Below are 17,920 nucleotides of genomic sequence, written 5' to 3'. Positions count from 1 at the left end.
GCCGGACAATTCACGTCAACGACTTACATAAGTTTTCTTTAAAAGCTGACCAGTGAAAACGATTGTACTTCCACTTCTGTGTTCATAGTAGGTAACTGCAAATGTTTTGTAGAAGACCCAATGTAATCGCTGTATGACGATTAAGACGCCAGGTACCGTACCACGCACACCACACAGTTAGCTAATAAAAACAAATACGTCTCAACCCACAATCGAACCCTCGACCTCCTGCATGCTATCCCTAAACGGTATACACCGCAGCAACTGCACAGCACTGCTCTATATGCTAACGGAGGTGGTTATGTGATTACAGTGTTGCCAGACTGCCAGTCTTTAACATCCATATACTGCCCGAAATATCGGCAGGACTAAATTTTGTGAGAGACATTTTTGTGTTGCTAGTATGTTTATCGCGTTGCGAAGTCCCGAGTGCGTGAAATTTTCTTCACCCGCGGTCCGAACGAGTGGATACCATTGGATATGACGGCATGCGTATAACCACACCCCGTGACTCGCACATCACGTGTACGCCCTACGAGCGAACCACACCGGTTCAAAGCTTAGGGCGGGCTGTGTCGCTGTGAGTGGAGCAGGGCAGAGGATACGCTGGCACTCACAGTGCAGCAGCGGGTGTTCGCTGTGGAAATATAAGTGACTACAGAGTCGTGACAACGGTGTGGTCAGTTGTTTGCTGAGGCGTTTATTGGTGTCAGAGAGCCAGCAAAGAGTTCCATGCAAAGCTTAGTCCGAAACCGACGTCAGACAGGATCTGATTTGAACAAGTGAAAACACATTCCGTAACGTGCTTGCACACCAGAAAACGTGGCCGCAGTTCACCAAAAAACGCTTCAGATTCCTACTAAATCAACCCGACGCCTGTCGCAAGAAACCGGGATATCACGTCGACGAATACTCCACCAGGACATACGTCCCTACCGAGTGTCTGTTCACTCATTAAAACCAGCAGCGCCTCCAGTATTGCGAGTCGGTGTTCACTAACAATGAAAGTTTCGACATGGACCCTTTCTTTACGTTTGATGAAGCCCGTTACCACCTGAGGGGCTATGTCAACACACAGGATCACAGGTTCTGGGCAGCGAAGAAACCGCGCAACATCTACGAAACACCGTTGCATGGCCAGAAGGTTAGAGTTTGGTGTGCTGTACCTAGACGCCGCATTTTTTGTCCCATCTTCTTTCATCAGACATTCACATTTTGAAACCATTTATAGTGGGATTAACGGCAGAGGAGTAGACCTACAGTTCCTTCCAATAGGATGGAACAACTCCCCATCCAGCCGGCCGAAACGTGGGCCACATTGAGACAATCTTCAAGCTTGACAGATTTGTTACCACATGTTAGTGTGGTCGCGACCCTTGCCGGTCACCCAGGTCACCTGATCTGCCAGTGTGCGATTACTTTGTGTGGTGCGCCCTCAAGTCAAGGTGTATCGCAAACAACCGTCATAGTCTTCAAACCGACAACAGAAAATTTCGGATCAGGCTGCAGCAATTTCAGGAGTCCAGCTCCGATCCGCCTTCAGCAACTTGCCAAGAGATGAATGGTGGTAACTTTCAGCATCTGCTGTAGTCAGGTTACTACTGCGTATTTATTTTCTCGGGCCACTTTTATTTGCCCCACTATATATCAGTCTTCTGACTGGTTTGATGCGACCCGCCACAAATTCCTCTCCTGAGCCAACCTCTTCATCTCAGAGCAGCACTTGCCTACGTCCTCAGTTATTTGCTGAATGTATTCCAATCTCTGTCTTCCTCTACAGTATTTACCATCTACAGCTCCATCTAGTACCATGTAAGTTACTCCCTGATGCCTTAACAGATGTCCCACCATCCTGTCCCTTTTTCCTGTCACTATTTTCCATATATTCCTTTCCTTGCTGACTGTGTGGAGAAACTCCTCATTCCTTACCAATTTACGTAGTGTGTATATTGTACACACCTTCAAATTTAGACGAATCATAAGCCCGTGTTTTAATAGTAGGTTTGTTTATTTTTGCGTATTTATGTTTAAGGCGTCACTGCTTTAGAAAACAAAGATGAAGTAGTTAACAAAGTTGCTGATTGAGGATGGCACTAACTGACTTCGGGATATTTAAGCAAATAGTCGAAGTGAAGAATTAATGAGCTGTAAAGTAAAACTGTAAGGTTTTATTGTCTCAGTCCACGTTCTATAACATCACAAAAGATACTGATTCCTTAACGTCTCTGCTCTGTGATAGACATGTCAGTATTAAGAGATGCAAATCCGTTGTGTTTCTTCACGTTGGCAACTCTCGAAAAAACGATTTCCTTGTACATGCTCCACTGGGAAGAAACTGTTAGGAGGTGTTAGAAAACAGCCTGACGTGGTCTTCAAGAAAGCGGCCGGGGAGAGAAAATATGACCTTCGAGATGCGTTTAATCAGTGAAACAGCTATGCTGCAGTTCTTTCAGAAGGATGTAATATCTACGAGGCGCCTTGAAAACAAATCAATCTTATTTCTTTTGTAAATTTAATTTAGAATGTAGCACAGCTTTACTTTAATCTACATGATATTTACAATGGTAATGAGGCCTTTTTTCTTGCGATTATTATGTGGATAAAACACACGGAAGACTGTACTGTTGCAGTATTGTGGTAGTATATCCAAGGACAAAAATGGTAGTGACAATGATATCGATCAGAAGCTAACGATTTTTTTCATCACGAAAAAACAGCCTTCCCCAAGCAGTAAACAGATGTAAATGAATGTGAAGTCAGTCCACTGATTTTTTTGAATTTTCAACAACTAATTTTCATTCTGTTTTCGACAGGATATACCATTCCGGATAACGAATTCAAAATACGAATACGCAAAAACAGAGATATTTTGGTCAAATGGCTCTGAGCACTATGGGACTTAACATCCGAGGTCATCAGTCCCCTAGACTTAGAACTACTTAAACCTAACTAACCTAAGGACATCACATACATCCATGCCCAAGGCAGGATTCGAACCTGCGACCGTAGCGGTCGCGCTGTTCCAGACTGACAAGCCTGGAACCGCTCGGCCATCCCGGCCGGCGAGATATTTCACAGACTTCTTAAAATCTGTGTGGTATGTTTACAAATAATTTTGGTAATTACTTTATAAGTTATTACTGACTTTTGTAATTCTGCACACATGTTTTGTTCCGTTTACCCTGTTAGATCTGTATTAAAGGTAATCTATATAAGGTATGGAAGACTGCTCTGCAACTATATAGGTGAGAAACAACAGTATGGTAGGGAATATAGGATGCTGCTCACAATTGTAGTGTAACTCATTTTTGAACGATTTTTTTCGCCCTGGAAGTATTTCATTGCATTGTGAAAATCGATCAAGTCAGTTCCTATGGAAGAGTACTTGGTTACAGATGTGCTCCTTCTCGCAACCGCAAGGCTATTTTTTCTTCTGTTGTTGTAACTATAATTTACAAATTGTGATGTGCGGTCACAACGCTAAACTCCGTGCAGGACGGCTGTAGGTGTGCGGCACAGATAATTCTCGCAACGCGCTTCTGTGCAAACAGCACTTCCTATGTGATGAGTTACAGTGCCATAAGACATTAATGAGTAAAAATATCCTAAATATACTAAGATATTAATTTGTTTGTTTCGAAATTAGCTATTATCAGACACGTTGCTAAATTTTGCTGTGTAAGTAGCTCTTTAACTTGTTTCTTGCAAATCAAAATTTCATATATGTGATGGTCCAAAAATTTAGAACATTATGCTGCACTCAAGTGACACTCTTATTCACAATCATGCTGGTATTACGTTTCTTTTTTCTTTCTTTTTTTAAATATAGCTACACAACAGCAACGGTTTTACGTAATAAAACTATAAACAGCCGACCAGTTGCAATGGATAAAGATATTTTTTATCTAGGTTTCGACAAATATAAATTTGTCTTCTTCAGAAGGTAACGATTTCACATTAGTAAGGACTAATGTACCATCGCCGTTTTTACAATTGTCGGCATAGATCCATGTGTCAAAATAAAATATAGCTCTATAATTAGGGTTTGTCACGTTAATATAAAATGGCTCATGGATCTTGCAGTGCTGACATGAGTCGGTTGTGAGCTCTGCAAGATCCATGAGCCATTTTATATTAACGTGACAAACCCTAATTATAGGGCTATATTTTATTTTGACACATGGATCTATGCCGACAATTGTAAAAACGGCGATGGTACATTAGTCCTTACTAATGTGAAATCGTTACCTTCTAAGAAGACAAATTTATATTTGTCGAAACCTAGATAAAAAATATCTTTATCCATTGCAACTGGTCGGCTGTTTATAATTTTATTACGTTTCTGTTATCAAACTTGTCAGCCGGCCGTTGTGGCCGACTGGTTCTAGGCGCTTCAGTCCGGAACCGCGCTGCTGCTACGGTCGCAAGTTCGAACCCTGCCTCGGGCATGGATGTGTGTGCTGTCCTTAAGATTAGTTAGGTTTACGTAGTTCTAATTCTACGGAACGATGACCTCAGATGTTAAGTCCCATATTGCTTAGAGCCATTTGAACCATTTGAATCAAATTTGTCACCAACGAATTAGTTCTCAGACATGTTAGATGGGCCCCGGCATTCCGAAAACATTTTCTTCGTAATAAGTGTTCCCCAGTCAGGAAAGTTTTCCCTGAGGTAATTGAACAGGTGAAGTAGTTCACATTTCTGTGGCATTCACGACTGATGAAAACACCGCGAAGTGTCGAGGTATTCATGCCAGTAGCAAGCCGCGGCGTGAAAAGGCGCCAGCCAGCAGTAGGCGGTTCCCTCAGTGGAGCTCGTTTACTGCCGACTCTGCACTTAGGAGCGTAGCGAATCTCCCACCTCCCAGCGCAGTCGCATTTCTGTTTTCCATTGAATGTAGACGGGAACCGCCACTTCGATGAAAGGATCCCAATTTACAGGGAACCTGTCACTCCCTTCACCGGCGTCAAATGAAGGAAACGGGGTTAGAGGGAACGAATATGGCGAATAAGAAAATGAAGAGGCGCGAAAGATAAATTGAGACACGCCGAACTCTCGGGTGCCGTCGTTATCGGCAAACTGGGAAAGGCGGCTGCCGCGCGTGAAAGGACGCAGCCAAACGCGCAGCGCGACGCGAGGGCGTTATTGGCTGCGTGTGTATAGAACCGGGATGCGGTTTATGTGTAGTTCCAGGCACACAACACCTGCTACCAGTACCAGTCACTAAGGTCCCATTCACTAAAGCGTCATCAGCCTCGCTGGTTTAACATTGCTCATGCCTTAGTAGAACTCTAGTGACCGTATTGTTGATTTCTGACTCCATTTTATCACCACAAAGCTCCTAAACAAAACGGCATGCTCGACCCTTGAGTGCTTCAGTACATGTCTGCTAGCAAGCAGCCACGTGGTGTATGACGGTAGCTACATACACGTACTAGTCCCCCCCTCCTTCCTCCCCCCCCCCCCCCCCCCCAGGTTCTCCTTCTTAGCTCACATTTCACACACGAATGCAGAAGCAATGGAAAAAGCATGCAAAATATAAAAGAACGCAAAATGTGAAAAACTGGCTATGTTTGGAAGAAGCTCGAAATTCATTGTGAGATGCTTTTATTAGTCACATGAAATGTATTCGCAGACACTGAAATATCGCTTATAGTAGATTTCACAATGAAACACTGTCTCTAAATCTAGCAGAAAATCCAAAGATATTTTGATCTTTTGGCCCCCTATGATTGGTGGTGGCGGCTCCTCGGTTTTCTCGTGATACTACAGTGTACCAGTCGTGGTATCAGGAGAAAACCGAGGAGCCGCCACCACCAATCATAGGGGGCCAAAAATTCTGCGGATGGCCTTAACATCAGCCCAAACCGGTAAATAAACAAATATTATTGCCGTCTCTACTGTTGATTTTAACCTAAATATAGCTCCAGATCGCTGCACTGCATAGACAATTTTGTTTAAATTTATTTCCATGAATTTATGATACCTAAATCAAATTATAGTCCTAAATAACGAGCCAAAACTGGCCTAAAATTTAGTTAATCTGTCAAAAGTACGTACTGCCAAAGTGGTTTCATTTCATAACCACTCGTAAAAGCACTAGTACGAACTCAAATTTACCTTACAGGAACTGTAGATATACTTACCTTTATTGTCCACGATCTCCTCAGTACGATAACTATAAAAAAAACTATGTCGCAATCTCTTATAATCACTTAGCACTATCGCCCCGCCTACTGTTCCTTTGAATGTTGTAAGTGACAGCTACAATGCGCTACATTCGCAAGAATGCCTCAGTGCATCACTAGATGTCTTTGTCTTACAATAGCATCGCCGGTTTCATGCGAAGGGTACAGGTACTTCAAAAAATAATTACAATGGGATTTCACGCAGAAAGAACTGGCATTCGAAGGGCGGAGGATGGCGCAGCGGTCCGGTTGTGCTCAGAGCGGCGGAGTTTAGCAAGAGCTGATTGACCCAATCAGTTCCGCAAGATGGAAGATAATCCTGCCACATCGGCAGGATCATTTCGAGAGCATTTTTCCACATATGCAACATATCACTTGTATCCGCCTCCCCCCGCTTCCCTCACCTTTTTTCCCTCGTACACTCGTACATTTTCACCCGTGTCAGATCTCGCTACTGGTTGCGGTTAGCGCTATGTACGAGGTGCATTCAAGTTCTAAGGCCTCCGATTTTTTTTCTCCGGACTGGAAAGAGATTGAAACATGCGCATTGTTTTAAAATGAGGCCGCGTTCATTGTCATTACGTCCCAGAGATGGCAGCACCATACGGCAGATGGAATTTTACCGCCAGCGGCGAGAATGATAACTGTTTTAAATACTTAAAATGGCGACGTTTTCCTTACTTGAACAGCGCGCAATCATTCGTTTTCTGAATTTGCGTGGTGTGAAACCAATTGAAATTCATCGACAGTTGAAGGAGACATGTGATGATGGAGTTATGGATGTGTCGAAAGTGCGTTCGTGGGTGCAACAGTTTAATGAAGGCAGAACATCGTGTGACAACAAACCAAATCAACCTCGGGCTCGCACAAGCCGGCCTGACGACATGATCGAGAAAGTGGAGAGAATTGTTTTGGGGGATCGCCGAATGACTGTTGAACAGATCGCTTCCAGATTTGGCATTTCTGTGGGTTCTGTGCACACAATCCTGCATGACGACCTGAAAATGCGAAAAGTGTCATCCAGGTGGATGCCACAAATGCTGACGGACGACCACATGGCTGCCCATGTGGCATGTTGCCAAGCAATGTTGACGCGCAACGACAATATGAATGGGACTTTCTTTTCGTAGGTTGTGACAATGGATGAGACGTGGATGCCTTTTTCAATCCAGAAACATAGCGCCAGTCAGCTCAATGGAAGCACACAGATTCACTGCCACCAAAAAAATTTCGGGTAACCGCCAGTGCTGCAAAAATGATGGTGTCCATGTTCTGGGACAGCGAGGGCGTAATCCATACCCATTGCGTTCCAAAGGGCACTACGGTAACAGGTGCACCCTACGAAAATGTTTTGAAGAACAAATTCCTTCCTGCACTGCAACAAAAACGTCTGGGAAGGGCTGCGCGTTTGCTGTTTCACCAAGACAACGCACCCGCACATCGAGCTAACGTTACGCAACAGTTTCTTCGTGATAACAACTTTGAAGTGATTCCTCAAGCTCCCTACTCACCTGACCTGGCTCCAAGTGACTTTTGGCTTTGTCCAACAATGAAAGACACTCTCCGTGGCCGCACATTCACCAGCCGTGCTGCTATTGCCTCAGCGATTTTCCAGTGGTCAAAAGACTCCTAAAGAAGCCTTCGCCGCTGCCATGGAATCATGGCGTCAGCGTTGTGAAAAATGTGTACGTCTGAAGGGCGATTACGTCGAGAAGTAACGCCAGTTTCATCGATTTCGGGTGAGTGGTTAATTAGAAAAAAAATCGGAGGCCTTAGAACTTGAATGCACCTCGTACAAATTTTGCACTTGAGTGGCCCACTTAGCTTGGCGCCCCAAGCGGTGCCTTGTGTCACTTGGGTCTTAAACCGGCTCTGCGTATCCGATAGGTGTGGTCTGTATTGATGTGACGGCTATCAAGCGTTTCATTGAGTCTTAGGTGGCCTATTAGAACCCTTGTTTTGCATTTATTCGAACGTTTAAATAATACAAAGTTATTAGTCGGTATTGCCGGCCGTTGTGGCCGTGCGGTTCTAGGCGCTTCAGTCTGGAACCGCGTGACCGCTACGGTCGCAGGTTCGAATCCTGCCTCGGGCATGGATGTGTCTGATGTCCTTAGGTTAGTTAGGTTTAAGTAGTTCTAAGTTCTAGGGGACTGATGACCACAGATGTTAAGTCCCTTAGTGCTCAGAGCCATTTGAGCCATATTAGTCGGTATTACTTCACGGACGACCCGTACACGACACGTTCAACTAATGATTACTTCAATAAAAATTATCGTCAAACTGCTTAAGTTGTTCCTCCCATGAACTTCTTTGCAGAATTGGGTGTCCATGTTCTCAGATGAAACTAAGACATTCGGGACAGCAGTGTGGTGTTCTTACCCTGCCGGTATGTCACATTTTTCACGTTAATCGTACTTTGCGGAATAATATTTATCACACAGTGACACGCTGGTAAGAAGGAAATCCACTCAGGAAGAGGACGAGGGCTTCGCCACGCACTAAGGTTATTGGAGCTTCGATTCGACATTATTCCCAATGACAGTAGTACGTGAGAGACTAGTTAAATACAATGGATGACAAATAACTCCCTACTGAAAATTTTAACTTTGTCCTACCCTCATTCCACACTATGTTCCGTGATTTACTCTTTAATTTAACACTTATACTGAGAAAATCGTATTGGTCCTCATGAGTCCCGAGCAAGGACTCCTAACCGCAGTTACTTTACACAAGCCTTTATAAATAAACCTGATTTTTTGGTGAGTTTTTTTTTTAACCTTAGAGTGCAAAGCAAAATGAAAGAAAGGACACAAGATGAAGGATAATTGTTCGTCAACGAGAAGGTCATCAGAGACTGAGCGCAAGCTTGGATTTCGTAAGGGGTGGGAATAAACCCATCTTGTGCTTCTTAAAGTAATCACCCAGGAATTTTACTTAAGCAGTTTCGGAAAGCCTAGGACAGCCATCTTTCCGAATGTGAGCCCATCGTGTAATCGCTGCGCTTAATCGCTCTGCCTTGCAAATTGATTAGGATTTAAAAGTTGCATGTAGTTTCCTATGGAGATTTTCTATCATCCACGCTGTTAAGCAGGTTTTACAGTCTTGCTGCCAAAACGTGGTAAGAAACATCACTAGAGGGGGAGAGAGAGAAGGAAAAAGAGAGAAATTGAAATGCCGAACTATTTTTATAGTTTTTGTTAACAGGCTTTTAAGGTATTCATCCAGCTTCTCAATAAGCAAGGTCTCTTGATGAGCACCTATATTATTCCACCGAAGACACCATCTCCGTTCATCCGTCGAATGACTCGATAACGGCTTCCGAAATCTCTTCTAGAGAAGGACATCGACGTACGATCTTTAAACTTTTGTATTAAGTCTCAATCTGAAACATGCATTTTCAGACTATAGTAAGATTGGAGTAATATTGTCAAATGTATTCGTGAATCCTTTCGGCTAAGAGATTTCATATACTTACTGTATTAATAAATCTAGTTTAAAATCATGCGGATATTTTCATGCCAGAGAATTTTAAAATCTAAAAGTTTTCCATTAAAATACGGACACGCGTATAAAGAAGATACAGTTGGACGTCACACTTTCCCCATGACCAAAGGGCCAACAGTTCCTTTGGTAGAATATTCCGATGGAGTGCGAATATCTACAAAATAACGTATTCAAACACAAAAAGATAATTATGTAAAGTCGAAGCTGTAAATATGAACCAAATTAATCTATCCATTAACAATGCGAACTGTATGGAAGACGAATGATAGTCTTTCAGTACGCTGAAGAGAGGAAGCAGTTGTCGTTTGCTCACACCATCTAGAGAGAGAATAGGACGTGTGAAACTACGAGAAAGTACCTCCGTCCACATACATAGGGTAGCTCCCGTAGTCAGTCTACGTTACACTCTATATTATTTTAGAAAATTTCTCGCCGGAGTTGATGTCTAGATGATATTCTTTGTGACTGTCTCAGTTTGCAGTCTTTCGCTCTTAAGAAATCAGTTGCAAGGCTACTCCGTAACCCAGCACAACGGCGATTGGGCTAATCCATAGAAAGACAAGTACAACTGAAATGCAGCTGTTCTGAAGTTTTCTTTATAAATTTTTATTTAATAGGAACTTTAAATTTATCAGTACAGCTAACATTTCAGTTGTTGATATTGTCTTTAAGATGGCAGAACACACCACAACCATCCACCCACCCACCCACCTCCACACACACACACACACACACACACACACACACACACACACACACATACTATGCAATCATTTTTGAGAATTTTCTGGAACAGTTATGAACTATTTCTGGTAAGATGTATCTGCATGAATAGATTTGCAGCGATATGCTTTACAGATGATTGAATTTTTCTAGTCGAGAAATAATTTGTTGAACTTCACGTACGTTTGAGTGATTATTACAGAGGGAACGCTTAAGATAGTTCTTTTAATGCTCGTAAAAACGACTAGTATTTAGACAGGTTGATAGGAAATCAATCTATCAACATTCTGATGGCAGAGTGTTGTGATAAATCCCTTAGCGCCAAGTGGAAACTGTAAGAATCAGTGATTGTGAGGATTAAATTAGGTATGAATCTTCCTCGCTCTTTTCTATGTAAACTCATTACGAATGGAACAAAAAAATACTGAAACATGTTAAAGTTTCCGCCGTATTTGATTGGAGTTTGCACAAATTTCTTTCTGATATCTGTATCCATAAGTTTGTTGACAACACTTTTAGTCCATCATTTCATCGTAAGTGTTCAAGCTAATGTATGTAAGTCTTGATCTTAATCATTCGGAATTTTTGCTATGTGAACGTTTTTTTTTCTAGAAGTATGGAGTCGTTTTATTACCTGCTATGTTCATCTTGTTGCCCATGCACCACTGCTCCCATTTCGTCAAACAGATCTCAGTTTCTCATAACAATCTTTGCGATACGGTCTTCAATCACCACCACTATACCGCTATATCAGCGCATAACTGTTGGCTAAAGGCTAAATATACACTTCCGTGACGTAAGCTGTGGTCTCGTGGTCTCGCTGCAGAACAGATATGAGTCTGAGCGACGCACACGTCAGCGGCCGCGTTGACTTTGGCGAAATATGACTGGCTTCATAAGCGGCGACGCCGGCGGGAGAAACAGAAGAGAACGGAGAAGGGAGTTCAAAGGGCCGGAAGGGCGCTTCCCTGTCACAGCCGACGCTGTAACTGCGTCACTTCTCGCAGGCGCCGCGTCAAAGGGCTGGGGCTGTATTCGGCGTCGGCCTGCGTGAATAGGCCAGCGAAACTGTCATCTGCCTCCAGACACTTGTTGTCTGTGGGGCACCGGAAGCCGAACTTCCGTACAGCAGCGTTTCCTTATGAATCGAATAATGGCTGATATTAACTGAACCATGTTTGCCCCAATGTATACTGTAGCTAGTACTGTATTTACGAGGATATTTAATATGTCTTTATCCTCTCTTTTGAAACACTTCGTATGAAAACTTAGAGGTGGCAACTCATCAGGAACGTTGCGATTTCATCGGGATACAAGACGGCAATGCAATAGGTTCAAAAAATTATTTCTTTTAATCGGTAATGGTGTATTGAAAATTAACTTCTTTCGAGAATAGGATGCTTGTCTCAAGTCTATAGTTGGCTTGAGGACTGGTCTTGGCATCTACAGGCGGTGTATGACAATTAGTAGCGAAAACTGACAGAGATGAAATTATACAGTAATGGAAGCAAACTCGTTTCAGTGAACATAGGTTAGTAGTCACTTGCGAGATAACTGTGAACGTATCATTACGAGCTGCTACGGATAGCCGACCGGAGTGGCCGAGCGGTTCGAGGCGCTACAGTCTGGAACCCCGCGATCGCTACGGTCGCAGGTTCGAATCCTGCCTCGGGCATGAATGTGTGTGATGATTTCCTTAGGTTAGTTAGGTTTAAGTAATTCTAAGTTAGGGGACTGATGGCCTCAGAAGTTAAGTCCCATAGTGCTCAGAGCCATTTGAACCATTTTCTGCTACGGATACCTGTATGACATATTGTCCTAGTTAGTGCAAATTTATTTGAAAAGTAAACTTTACGAGAAGGTGGCATGTCGTTGCCTTCCATCCCACTTTTGATTTCATTTACGCAGTCATTCACAGGGACTAACGGTTTAACGTCAGGTCCGAACCACGGTGAAACTTGGCATTTCCCACACTGAAAAATTATTCTAAGAAACGAATTCGTTGTCTGACGTCTACTTAGCCATTGCGTTACACCCGCCGTTGCCAACATCTCAAAAAGTAACTTGATTATCTACTTCTAGGTCATAGGGAACAAAGGAAAACTTCAAATTCTACATCAGCTGAAACCCAAGGTTTCGGAACCAAATGAAATGGGCCGCAGAAAGCTCGTACACTGTGACAAAAGTGCTTTGCTTTTAGTGGTAGTAGCCAGGGATAAAAAAGTAAAAGTGTACACGCGTGCACGTCATGGCATTTTAGCGTCTTCTTTGATCTTTTACAGCCGTACGATCCTCTAAATACAAATACATTGCCTTGAGCATTGAGCAGAACCGAGATCCGAATCCAGATCTTGGCCTGAATTCAAGAAAGATTCACAGAGGCTGGAAGCATAGCTGAGGGTTGCTGTAAGCTTAAAAATTTGCGTGGGTGCATGAAATTTGTTCCAGAGTTCTTTTTGATTTGCTGAGGAACAGGAGTGACAGTACACCAATATGGTTTCAAGTACACTACTGGCCATTAAAAATGCTACACCACGAAGATGACGTGCAACAGACGCGAAATTTAACCGACAGGAAGAAGATGCTGTGATATGCAAATGATTAGCTTTTCAGAGCGTTCACACAAGGTTGGCGCCGGTAGCGACACATACAACGTGCTGACATGAGGAACGTTTCCAAACGATTTCTCATACACAAACAACAGTTGACCGGCGTTGCCTGGTGAAACGTTGTTGTGATGCCTCCTGTAAGGAGGAGAAATGCGTACCATCACGTTTCCGACTTTGATAAAGGTCAGATTGTAGCCTACCGCGATTGCGGTTCATCGCATCGCGACATTGCTGCTCGCGTTGGTCGAGATCCAATGACTGTTAGCAGAATATGGAACCGGTGGGTTCAGGAGGGTAATACGGAACGCCGTGCTGGATCCCAACCGCCTCGTATCACTAGCAGTCGAAATGACAGGCATCTTATCCGCACGGATCGTGCAGCCACGTCTCGATCGCTGAGCCAACAGATGGCAACGTTTGCAAGACAACAACCATCTGCACGAACAGTTCGACGACGTTTGCAGCAGCATGGACTATCAGCTCGCAGACCGTGGCTGCGGTTACCCTTCACGCTGCATCACAGACAGGAGCGCCTGCGATGATGTACTCAACGACGAACCTGGGTGCACGATTAGCAAAACGTCATTTTTTCGGATGAATCCAGGTTCTGTTTACAGCATCATGATGGTCGCACCCGTGTTTGGCGACATCGCGGTGAACGCACATTGGAAGCCTGTATTCGTCATCGCCATACTGGCGTATCACCCAGCGTGATGGTATGAGGTGCCACTGGTTACACGTCTCGGTCACCTCTTGTTCGCATTGACAGCACTTTGCACAGTTGACGTTTCATTTCAGATGTGTTAGAACCCGTGGCTCTACCCTTCATTCGATCCCTGCAAAACCCTACATTTCAGCAGGATAATGCACTACCACATGTTGCAGGTCCTGTACGGGCCTTTATGGATATAGAAAATGTTCGAATGCTGCCCTGACCAGCACATTCTCCAGATCTCTCACCAATTGAAAACGTCTGGTCGATGATGGCCGAACAACTGGCTCGTCACAATACGCCAGTCACTACTCTTGATGAACTATGGTATCGCGTTGAAGCTGCATGGAAAGCTGTACCTGTACACTCCATCCAAGCTCTGTTAGACTCAATGCCCAGGCGTATCAAGGCCGTTATTACGGCCAGATGTGGTTGTTCTGGGTACTGATTCCTCAGGATCTATGCACCCAAATTGCGTGAAAATGTAATCACATTTCAGTTCTAGTATAATATATTTGTCCAATGAATACCCGTTTATCATCTGCATTTCTTCTTGGTGTAGCAATTTTAATGGCCAGTAGTGTAAATAATTTACAGCAATATGATTACCATGATTACATGAGAACATTCGCAGGCAAGGAAACTGTCTTAATAGGTCAGTACTTTTATTTTCATTTTGTTTTATGGGTGTGCCCTTACGATTCTTTTGCTAAAAGAATTCATTGAATCTCACGCGAAGTTAAATGCAGTAATTAGAGCATGGAGTTGGATGCATTCGTGTTGAAAAATTCATCTGCTCCGACTCCCCGAATGGCTTCATATCAGTAAAACGAATATAATCCAGTAGAGAAACAGACTTAGAGCATCCATTTGCACTAGCGTTTTCCGTCGGATGCGTTATTGAGTCGGAGACGTTGGGCTTAATGATTTCAGTTCGACTCGATTGATTCTTTTACACACCCTCCGAGTAAATCAGTTGCTATAGAGATATCCTAAATATCATTCGCATCCATGCTTTCTGCTCACCTGATGACCTACTACATCGTTAAAAGAAAATTATTTGCCCTTGTTCTGCCTTAAACACAATATACAACATTCATGGGTGTCTTTTCCATGTACAGAAGTTCGGAAATAAGGAGTCATTCTAGTGGGTGCCAGATCACATTGGTATTCAGAGAAATGAATTAACGGCTGTGAGAGCCAAGAAGGAATGTACTCAAAAAAGACTTGGGATCAATGTGATGTATTTCGACCGGCCGCTGTGGGCGTGCGTGCGGTCTATGCGGATGCGTGAACTATGGCGACGTAATTATCAAAAGCGTAGGAACAGGGCCAACGTACTGTTATTCTTTCCTTGGTTCCCGAAGGACAGACACCGCTAGACATTCATCTGTGAATGTATAATTTGTATGGGGCAGCAGGTCTGTCGGTAACCACCGTTGTGGGATGCTGCGCCAAGTTCCCAAGCAGTGCCGCTACTTCATGATTACGCAAATCCCGTGTCCAAAATGTCTTAACGCATGGGTTACGCCAACTCAAGAGGGAGACACACTAACACCCGCCCTCTGTTCCTGATCTCTCCCCAACCGATTATCGTGAACTCGGTCCCTTGAAAAAGGCCCTGAAGGATCAACCATTCCCGTACGTTGAGGATGTGCAGCAGGCAATTGGGACTTCTCCACGCTGCATAACACGGTGTTTTACCAAATGGATATCGTTAACCTGGTTCGTCGGTGGGATGACAGCTTCGTTTCAATACTTAGGGCAATTTTGCCTTATTTGCATACCGATTCCGAACTGTACAGCCTTCTAATGGAATCTTTTGCCACCCCTTATGTGATCCATATTGAAATCTAGAGAGGACAATGGAGGGTCCGCTAGCCGGCCGCATCCGTGACCAGGAGGAGGTGCACCGATTGATAACAACAGCTCATTTCCCATCACTTCCAGCCACTCCTCTGCGCACCAGCATATGATGCCCTTGCCTCTCAACGCTAATGGTATAGCATGAAATACGACAAAATTCAGATGGCTCCAGGCACTATGGGACTTAAAATCTGAGATCATCAGTCCCCTAGAACTTAGAACTACTTAAACCTAACTAATCTAAGGACATCACACACATCCGTGCCCGAGGCAGGCTTCGAATCTGCGACCGTAGCAGGAGCGCGGTTCCGGATTGTAGCGCCTAGAACCACTCGGTCACAGCGGCCGGCTATGTGTTTCTATTTTAACGACAGTCACGGCTCTATGCTCAGATCTGCCAAATGGAAAACATGGTGTTGGTTTATTGGAAACAGTTATTCTAGCCAAATAATGAGGTATATGGAAACTGGTTATGATGTGAAAAATAGGATAAGCTGAACGGTGCGGTATGTTTACAATCCTTACCCGCGCTGGGTGCGTGGTCACTCACTTGAAAGTAATGATATACGTCTCCTCGTTTCCCATTGCCTGTCCGGAGCAAGCCCTCATAAGAAAGAGGTGTCTGTTCCGGCCTCTGATTGGCTACTTTCTGAGAATAGAGTCTCCAGAACGACCACACAACAAGGTGTGGCGTTACTCTCAGAGTGAACGTGCATCGAGAAAGATGTAGGTTCTGCGAGAGTGTGTTTTATTCTACTTCGACTATGTGTCATTATATTTAAAAGCGCTTGAGACTGAGGGTGTACACATTCCACCACGATTGTTTTTGTGGGAAATTAAACATATCGTGCCATCCCTACAAAAATATCTATCGCTAGTAGCCAAGCGATGTAGGAAATTGGTAGCGATCCTCGTTACAATCAAGGGAAGCGATAACAGCAGACCTGCGACAGTGCGGTAGCTTCTTCCCAGGAGACAGGACTATAGAAGGCGCAAGGTGGGTGCACAGACCCTCCGTCCCATATGCCTGGAGTGCGTAAGTCCAGCTGTAGGATCTGGAAGCGATGTTTGTTAGAATTAGCTCCTATCATTATGTTTTCAGAGGTAATGACGGCTGGAGTTGTTGCAGCGTCCATAAAAAGCAAAATCCTTTTTGAAGTGCCACTGTGGCTTACGATTTTGAGTTGATTTCGTAATCACAGAGTGAAAGGTTGACTGGCGCTATTTCAGAGAAGACTATGTTTCCAGAACGTGTGCAAATGTTAGGAATGCCTTCGTGTTCCAGATGGAGCTGGAGGACCTGTACCGGCGCTACTGCTCGCGGCTGAAGCAGTCGCTCTTCCTGTCCGGACTCGGTGTTTCCACGGCCAGCTGCGCGTGCGCACTCACCGCTCTGCTCATACAGGTAAGCACCATCAAAAAGTGGCTCTGAGCACTATGGGACTTAACATCGGAGGTCATCAGTCCCCTAGACTTAGAACTACTTAAACCTAAGGACATCACATATATCCATGCCCGAGGCAGGATTCGAACCTGCGACCGTAGCATCCGCGTGGTTCCGGAGTCAAGCACCGTCCTTGGGATACTCTTCGTGTAGGGCGATTCTTACGATCGCTTAAAAACCTCCGAAGCGATGCAGATGACGCTGAGACGAGTAATTTAATATAAGACACCTGGGGACCACAAATGTAGGGAAATGCCCGAAAACTGTATGAAAAATGGACAAGTGGCGTCAGCAGATGACGTACGTTGCCGCAACTGATCATCCCAACCCAAGTCAAGTTCAGGGTGTATATAAATGAGTATCGGGGTTTTAACGCTTTATAATATTTATTATATTAAACTTACAGTATATAAATGATATATAAAGTGAAAGAGCAGCTCAAACAGTTGTGTTTGGCACCAGTGCGCATGCGCAGCGCGCAATGTTTCCGCCGAAATCCGCTAGATTGGTTGAACTTCACTGTACCCATGCACTGGATAGGCCGCAAGGGGCCCAATGACAGGGCTTGCTTTGCATGGCCTCCACGTTTACCCGAACAAACGCCATGCGATTTTTTTCTTTGGGGCTTCATCAAGGGTCGTGTGTACGTGCCACCGCTACCAGCAGACCTCCCTGAATTAAGAAACCGGATTGAAGCAGCAGACTTGATGTTTACCGTGTGATAAATGGTGCTCACATTGAACATTTATAAGTTTCTTGGTAAAACTGTTTGAGTTGCTCTTTCATTTGCCATATCATTTACAACTGTAAGTTTAATGTAATAAATATTATAAAGCCTTAAAACCCCGATATTCATTTATAAACAACCTGT

The 17,920-nt window shown here is 44.0% G+C and overlaps 1 long non-coding RNA gene across 1 annotated transcript in view; it reads left to right on the top strand.

Moving 5' to 3' along the window:
- The window catches only part of LOC124607505, a 171,397-nt gene that overhangs the window by 122,778 nt on the left and 30,699 nt on the right, over nucleotides 1-17,920 (top strand). The window contains exon 2 of the long non-coding RNA XR_006978839.1: nucleotides 16,891-17,010. This is a non-coding gene — a long non-coding RNA (uncharacterized LOC124607505). The remainder of the gene's footprint in view (nucleotides 1-16,890; nucleotides 17,011-17,920) is intronic.

Source organism: Schistocerca americana, chromosome 3 (genome assembly GCF_021461395.2).
Source record: "Schistocerca americana isolate TAMUIC-IGC-003095 chromosome 3, iqSchAmer2.1, whole genome shotgun sequence".
Lineage (NCBI taxonomy): Eukaryota > Metazoa > Arthropoda > Insecta > Orthoptera > Acrididae > Schistocerca > Schistocerca americana.
The sequence above is the reverse complement of the archived record's forward strand: the minus strand, read 5'-3'. Positions and strand labels throughout refer to the sequence as shown.